The sequence below is a fragment of the Tenrec ecaudatus genome, chromosome 7 (assembly GCF_050624435.1).
Source record: "Tenrec ecaudatus isolate mTenEca1 chromosome 7, mTenEca1.hap1, whole genome shotgun sequence".
Taxonomy (NCBI): Eukaryota; Metazoa; Chordata; class Mammalia; order Afrosoricida; family Tenrecidae; genus Tenrec; species Tenrec ecaudatus.
In genome coordinates, this window is record NC_134536.1 from 33412078 (window position 1) to 33418548 (window position 6471).

The 6471-nt window shown below is 46.2% G+C and overlaps 1 pseudogene; it reads left to right on the forward strand.

Annotated features, from left to right (window-relative positions):
* Positions 1–4253: 4253 nt before the first annotated feature.
* On the forward strand, positions 4254–5716 carry LOC142452690 (alpha-enolase pseudogene; annotated as a pseudogene).
* The last annotated feature ends 755 nt before the right edge of the window (positions 5717–6471 follow it).

Below are 6471 nucleotides of genomic sequence, written 5' to 3' on the forward strand. Positions count from 1 at the left end.
GTTAACACAGAACGTCCACATTTAGTTTGTACCCTCCTGTCCCTCCCCACTGCATCTGCCTCTTACCTCGTCCTTCAACAAAATTTCTGGAAAACTGGTACATATTGTTGGGCTGTGACAGCTGAGAAAATGAACCAGGTTCTTGTGCTTAGCTTTTGCTTACAAGGGTCACTAGACTCATTTAGGGTTTGGGAGACTATTGACTTAATCGAAGCAGTTTTGAGTACAAAACTTGTTGGAACCTCAGTCATAGGAATCATTGTCCAATGGGAAGGATGGCAGAGAGAAATCAAAAGGTCTTCAAACGCTGGAAAATCTGGGTTATCTGCAAAACCTAGGTCATCCAGTACATTACAGCTTAAAGTAGGTATCAAAAGGATACAATAAGAATAGACATTAGAAAGAGACCATGCTCATTATACATTGTTAAATGCCTATTATGTAGCCATAGAAGTGTGCCCCTGGTGTACACAATCAGAGCTTTCTAGTCATGCGAGTAAGGGTTGGAGGCCAGGTTAATGTTCTTGGTACTGAAATGTGAATTGATTTTAATGAGCAAGATGGATGGAAGAGAAAGAGAGCTTGGTGGCCCCAGGAGGGTAGCCTCTTCTCTGGCACCTCAAGATGGGAGGGTTGTTGGCAGGAACGTGTGATTTGCAAACTTCAGTTATGGGCAGAAATGGGCTTGCTTCCGTGCATGTGTGGACGCTTGACCCTGAAAAAAACCCACCCGATGCCATCAGCTCAGCAGGTTCTGAAAAGTTATTAATGAATGTTGTAAGAATCGTGTAATGAATGTTCTGACATATTTTATCTCTTTTCATTTTCTTCTGCCAGACCTTAAAGTCACTATATTACTTCTCCCTCCCTTGCTGCTCTATAAGCTACCTGAGCTCACTGCACCTGGACATAGATCAACCCTGCATAGTGAGTTAAACAGGGAGGAGACGGGAGGTGAGGGTCAGAAGGGCAGAAGATATGTGTATATTCCTACATAATAAACTATATCAAAATGTATTGACTGAAAACAAGCATTGATTCTCTCTCTTTTCACGGGCAGGCATTCGGGAGCAGTTTCGTGATGATTCTGGCTCAGGATCTCCCAGGTGGCTGCAGTGAGGGTGCTGACTGGGCCTACAATCACCTGAAGGCTCAGCCGGGACTTAAGGCTCTATTTGGAAGCTGGCCCATTGATATGACTAATCCACATGCAGTTCTTGTCCCTGTGTGGAACTGGCTATCCCCCGGGAAGGATTTTCCAAGACAGAGACTAAGATAAAAGTTGTGATGTGTTTGATAGCCACTCCCTACAAAAGGACGTATGGCTGGTAAGATAGAGGCTCCGTGTAAAAGAGAGAGATCGATGCAGTATAATAATGGGCTCCAGCCTAACACAGTCGTGAGGGGTGGCTTAGGAGCGGGCAGAGCTTTGGTCTGTCGTGCATGGCTTCCAGCTCCTGTTGTTCTGTTGTGGATGGGGTCTCTCGAAGTGGAGCTGACGTGCTAGCACATAACAGCAGCAGCATCTCCCATGGCACCTATCAGCTGGAGGTTGTTGTGTCCCTCGGAGGTGGCTCCCGTTCATGGCGGCATTCATTGCAGGAGAGAGGAGAGGTTCTGAGGCCATATGCTTCAAGGGACCAAACAGACCTTTTCTTCCTGGGAGCCACTGCATGGAATTGCTCTGCCAGCCTTCCTGTTAACAGCCTAATGAGTGATCCTGGGACCTCGGGGATCTTTAAATCAATTTCTATCAGAGGAATTCAAGTGACAAAACCAAATATGTCCACATCTATAGCTCTCAGAAGTCAACTAAAGAAAACGCTGGTTCGGGATTGTTTGAACTTAACAATACGTAATGTGCTTAAGGACGACGGCCTAAGGTATTGGTTCTCAACATCTGCTAGACAGCTTTAGCAAACACTGCTGTGTGGGTCCCACCCTCGGCGATGCTGATTTAATTGGTCTTTACAGTGTGTCGTAAAAGCTCCCAGGTGATTCTAACATGCAATCCAGACTGAAAACCACTGGGCTAGAGCAAGATTAAGCAGATTCAGAAACAAGCAATTGTGTAAACGAGTAGACAAACCAGAAGCCTTCGAAGTAACTGTTCCTTTTTTTATTAAAAGGTCAGTGTGCTAGCCCTGCCTCCCAGGGCTCTGACTCGCCTAGGACTGATCTGACGGAAAGTCAATTAATAATTTACAGTGAGCAGGGTCTCTCTCCAGGGGTAACACCTCCTGGGTAAACCTATTTAACAGTACAAGATGACTTGCCAAACCTATAAACGGAGTCAGAGACTCTGGAGGTGTCTTGAGATGTGTGTGGCCCTGGCGCTGCCGTAAACCAGAGACTGGATTATCCAACAATGCTTCTGAACCGTTGTTCCATCGCAGAAACACCTGGCCTGACTCTCTACGCAGACCAGTTACATTGGAATCATTGGAGCTTGGAGTATGAGTATTTCTAAAACTTCCCCAAGTGATTCCAAAGGGCAGCCACTCCTGAGAACCAAAGCCATCCTATCATTCCCACAAAGTTCCCAAGCTTTGCTTCTCAATGCTTCAGTCCTTTTGATAATGCTTATATTTACATGAAAAGCGGTTGATTAACATAAAAAAAGAGAAATCCCCCAACTCCAGGGCTTCAGACTGTTCAGACTCCTAGACTTCATGCTCTAACCCTCATCTCCTAGCAACAAGTTTCATTTATAGAATAATACAGATTCTTCTGGATGGAATATAGTTGCACGTTTTTATAATCATAATATATTATGAACATATTCCAAATATCAGAGCTATGCACCGTATTGTTTTATTTTTATAAGGCGTGAGTTACTGATTTGAACTTATACTGCAATCACAGTAAATATCTCATGAAACTACAGAGTGGAATTAAGTTACCCAGTTTGACTCCTGTGACAAATGTTCACTGATTTGCCAAGGATGTATAGCCGGGTGTTTTGCTACCTCATTGTAGTAGAAATATTCTCTCGGCAGAGGAAAGGGAGGTGAGTGTGTGTGTGTGTGTGTGTGTGTGTGTGTGTGTGTGTGTGTGTAAGGATCATTGATTCTCCCCACCTTTTAAATTATTATGTGGAAATAAATGAAGACCACTCAAATGAGAACAGAGCTTGACTATTACGGGAGTTGAGCAGCAGTACTTGTGTTTGGCAGTGACTGGAAGATAAGTAGGGGTGTGGGAATGCTGTGGAGTGGACAAAGGGAATTTTCCAGCGAAGCCCTCATTGGAGGCTATTGCTTTGGGGAAGCTGGAGGCGGGCTAACAGGGAGCAGGCATCTTATGTAATCGTTTGGGAAGGGTAATACTTCATTGGTCTTGAGTTGGAAGCAGGAGCTAAAATAGAGAAGCTGGGAATCACTGACCAAGTCCTGACCATGACCATTCTGGGCCAACTGCTATAATGGTTGTGGTTTGGCTTCCTGGGCTGCTGGTTGCAGGGGATGTGTCAGAATTCCATTGTCTTATGTGGTCTGCTCATTGTCCCTTCGTCCACCCAGCCTCTCAAGTAGAATTAGTAAATGCAGACTAAACATTTCTTAAGCCCAGTTGGAAATTTGAGGTAAATTGTGTTTCCTTAGTAATGTGTGATTTTTCTGAAAATATGTAGAATGGTAAAAATGATGAAGTTGATAGTTTTTTTTCTTTTCCGGCCTATCCAAACATTTATTTTTCTTGGATTTGTTTATCTGGTATTGTTAAAGGATAAATAAATGGTTTTTATAAGCACTGATCCTCAACCATTATTAAATAAATGACTTAAAATAAAATAATTTATTTTTGTTTTATACTATATTTAATCCCATTAAGGTTATATTATGCTATATATAATGAATATGAGCCCAATCCCAAACTTACTTAGTTACATGTAATGCTGTCAATTCTGCAGCTTCCCAAAGAAACTATGCTTAGAATATAAGAGCTATTGTCATAGAATGTTGAAATATATCGCTCATGACTTCCTTCCTGTTAGTTGACTTCTTTTGAGCTCTTTCCTCCTGGAAAAGTATCCCTCCACAACAAGTATCAGTTACAACCAGATTTGTCCCTCTGTGGTAGTCTGGGTAATTTAGAGAAACAAATCCGCAGAAACTAGTATGTATAAGACAGAGTTTTGGAGCTTCTAGGGCAGTCGCAGCATCTGCCCTCTGCTGACCCAACACCCGTGTCGGTGTCTGCAGCCTCCTCCACTTCCTTCCTGGGCGACGAGAACCAGCGGCCAGAAATCCATCATGTCTATCCTCAAGGTTCAGGCCAGAAAGATCTTCGACTCCCGTGGAAATCCCACCGTTGAGGTCGATCTTTATACCGCCAAAGGGCTCTTCAGAGCGGCCGTGCCCAGTGGGGCCTCGACTGGGATCTATGAGGCCCTGGAGCTCCGAGACAATGATAAGACCCGGTATCTGGGCAAAGGTGTCTCAAAGGCTGTTGAGCACATCAATAAAACAATTGCGCCTGCCCTGGTTAGCAAGAAGCTGAATGTTACAGAACAGGAAAAGATCGACAAGCTGATGATGGAGATGGATGGAACTGAGAATAAATCAAAATTAGGTGCAAATGCCATTCTGGGCGTGTCCCTCGCTGTGTGCAAGGCCGGAGCTGTTGAAAAGGGAGTCCCCCTATACCGTCACATTGTTGACTTGGCTGGCAATTCCGAAGTTATCCTGCCCTTTCCTGCTTTCAATGTGATCAACAGCGGCTCCCATGCCGGCAACAAGGTGGCCATGCAGGAGTTCATGATCCTCCCCGTCGGAGCAGCCAACTTCAAGGAGGCCATGCGCATTGGGGCTGAGGTGTACCACAACCTGAAGAACGTCATCAAGGAGAAGTACGGCAAGGATGCCACCAATGTCGGCGATGAAGGCAGATTTGCCCCCAACATCTTGTAGAACAAAGAAGCCCTGGAACTGCTAAAGAACGCTATTGGGAAAGCTGGTTACACTGACAAGGTGGTGATCGGCATGGATGTTGCTGCCTCCGAGTTCTTCAGGTCTGGGAAATATGACCTAGATTTCAAGTCTCCTGATAACCCCAGCAGGTACATCTCACCTGACCAACTGGCAGACCTGTACAAGTCCTTCATCACGAACTACCCAGTGGTGTCTATCAAAGACCCCTTCGACCAGGATGACTGGGACGCTTGGGCAAAGTTCACTGCCAGTTCTGGGATCCAGGTGGTAGGGGATGATCTCACAGTGACCAACCCGAAGCGAATCGCCAAGGCCATGGATGAAAAGTCGTGCAACTGCCTCCTGCTCAAAGTGAACCAGATCGGCTCCGTGACCGAGTCTCTGCAGGCGTGCAAGCTGGCCCAGTCCAATGGGTGGGGCGCCATGGTGTCTCATCGTTCTGGAGAGACCGAGGATACTTTCATTGCTGACCTGGTGGTGGGACTCCACACTGGACAGATCAAGACTGGTGCGCCGTGCCGATGTGAGCGCCTGGCCAAGTACAACCAGATCCTCAGAATTGAAGAGGAGCTGGGCAGCAAGGCCAAGTTTGCTCGCCAGAAGTTCAGAAATCCCCTCGCCAAATAAGCTGGGCAGGCAGACCTCTGGTAGCCCCTCCCTGAGCTTGTCGGCGTTCTCTCCGCTTCACTAGATCTGCCCTGCAGCCAAGCCAGAGCAGCTGACACCTGTTGGAACCCCAGCTTTGTGACCTTGTGACTCAACTCCTTGCCCTTCTTGAAAGCTTCCCACCAAGTGTCCCAGTGTCATCCCGAGGTGTCAACAGGCAACATCCCCAGTGGTTTTGTTTGCAAAATAAACATCAGTGACCCCTAGGAAGAAAAAAAAAAGACAGTTTTATATAAAGGGTAAGTGCACATCAAGAATACATCCCAACCCAGTGCTGCCCAAGCCCAAAAGTCCAACACTAGCCCTTATGTCGGTCACTAATCCATAAAGTCCTCCATCTCACAAAACACATGCATGATTCCGACTGCAGGAGGAAAGCCGAAACAATGAACGTGTAAGCATCTCAGCACTGGCAGGGGTCTCCACACGGCTGCTCCAGCACCCAGGGCTGCATCGGGGTAGGTCCATGTGGCTTCTCCTCAGGGATGTCTTGCAGGAAGTGAGCCTTGCCAGCTGACGGAGGGAACTGGCTAAGGCAGCTGCACACTGAAACAGTTGACCCTGGAACAAAAGAACTTCGGTCATGGAACAAAACAAGCAAAAAAAAAATTACTGGAAAGACCTCACCAGACCAGTTTGGGCAATATTTAGAAACAAGGGGACTGACCAGAATGCACATTCATGATTGTTCCTAGGAAAAATGCGGTATCTTACTGATTCACAATCCTTCAGTTCACTACCTGGTGTCCACATATAGAACTGAAAAGCCCTCAGAACTGCCAATCCACAGAGAGGACCACATGGCCAGCACCACTATGGGACACGATATCCCTCACTGACCCATAGCCCTACAGAGTACAACACTGGAGACACA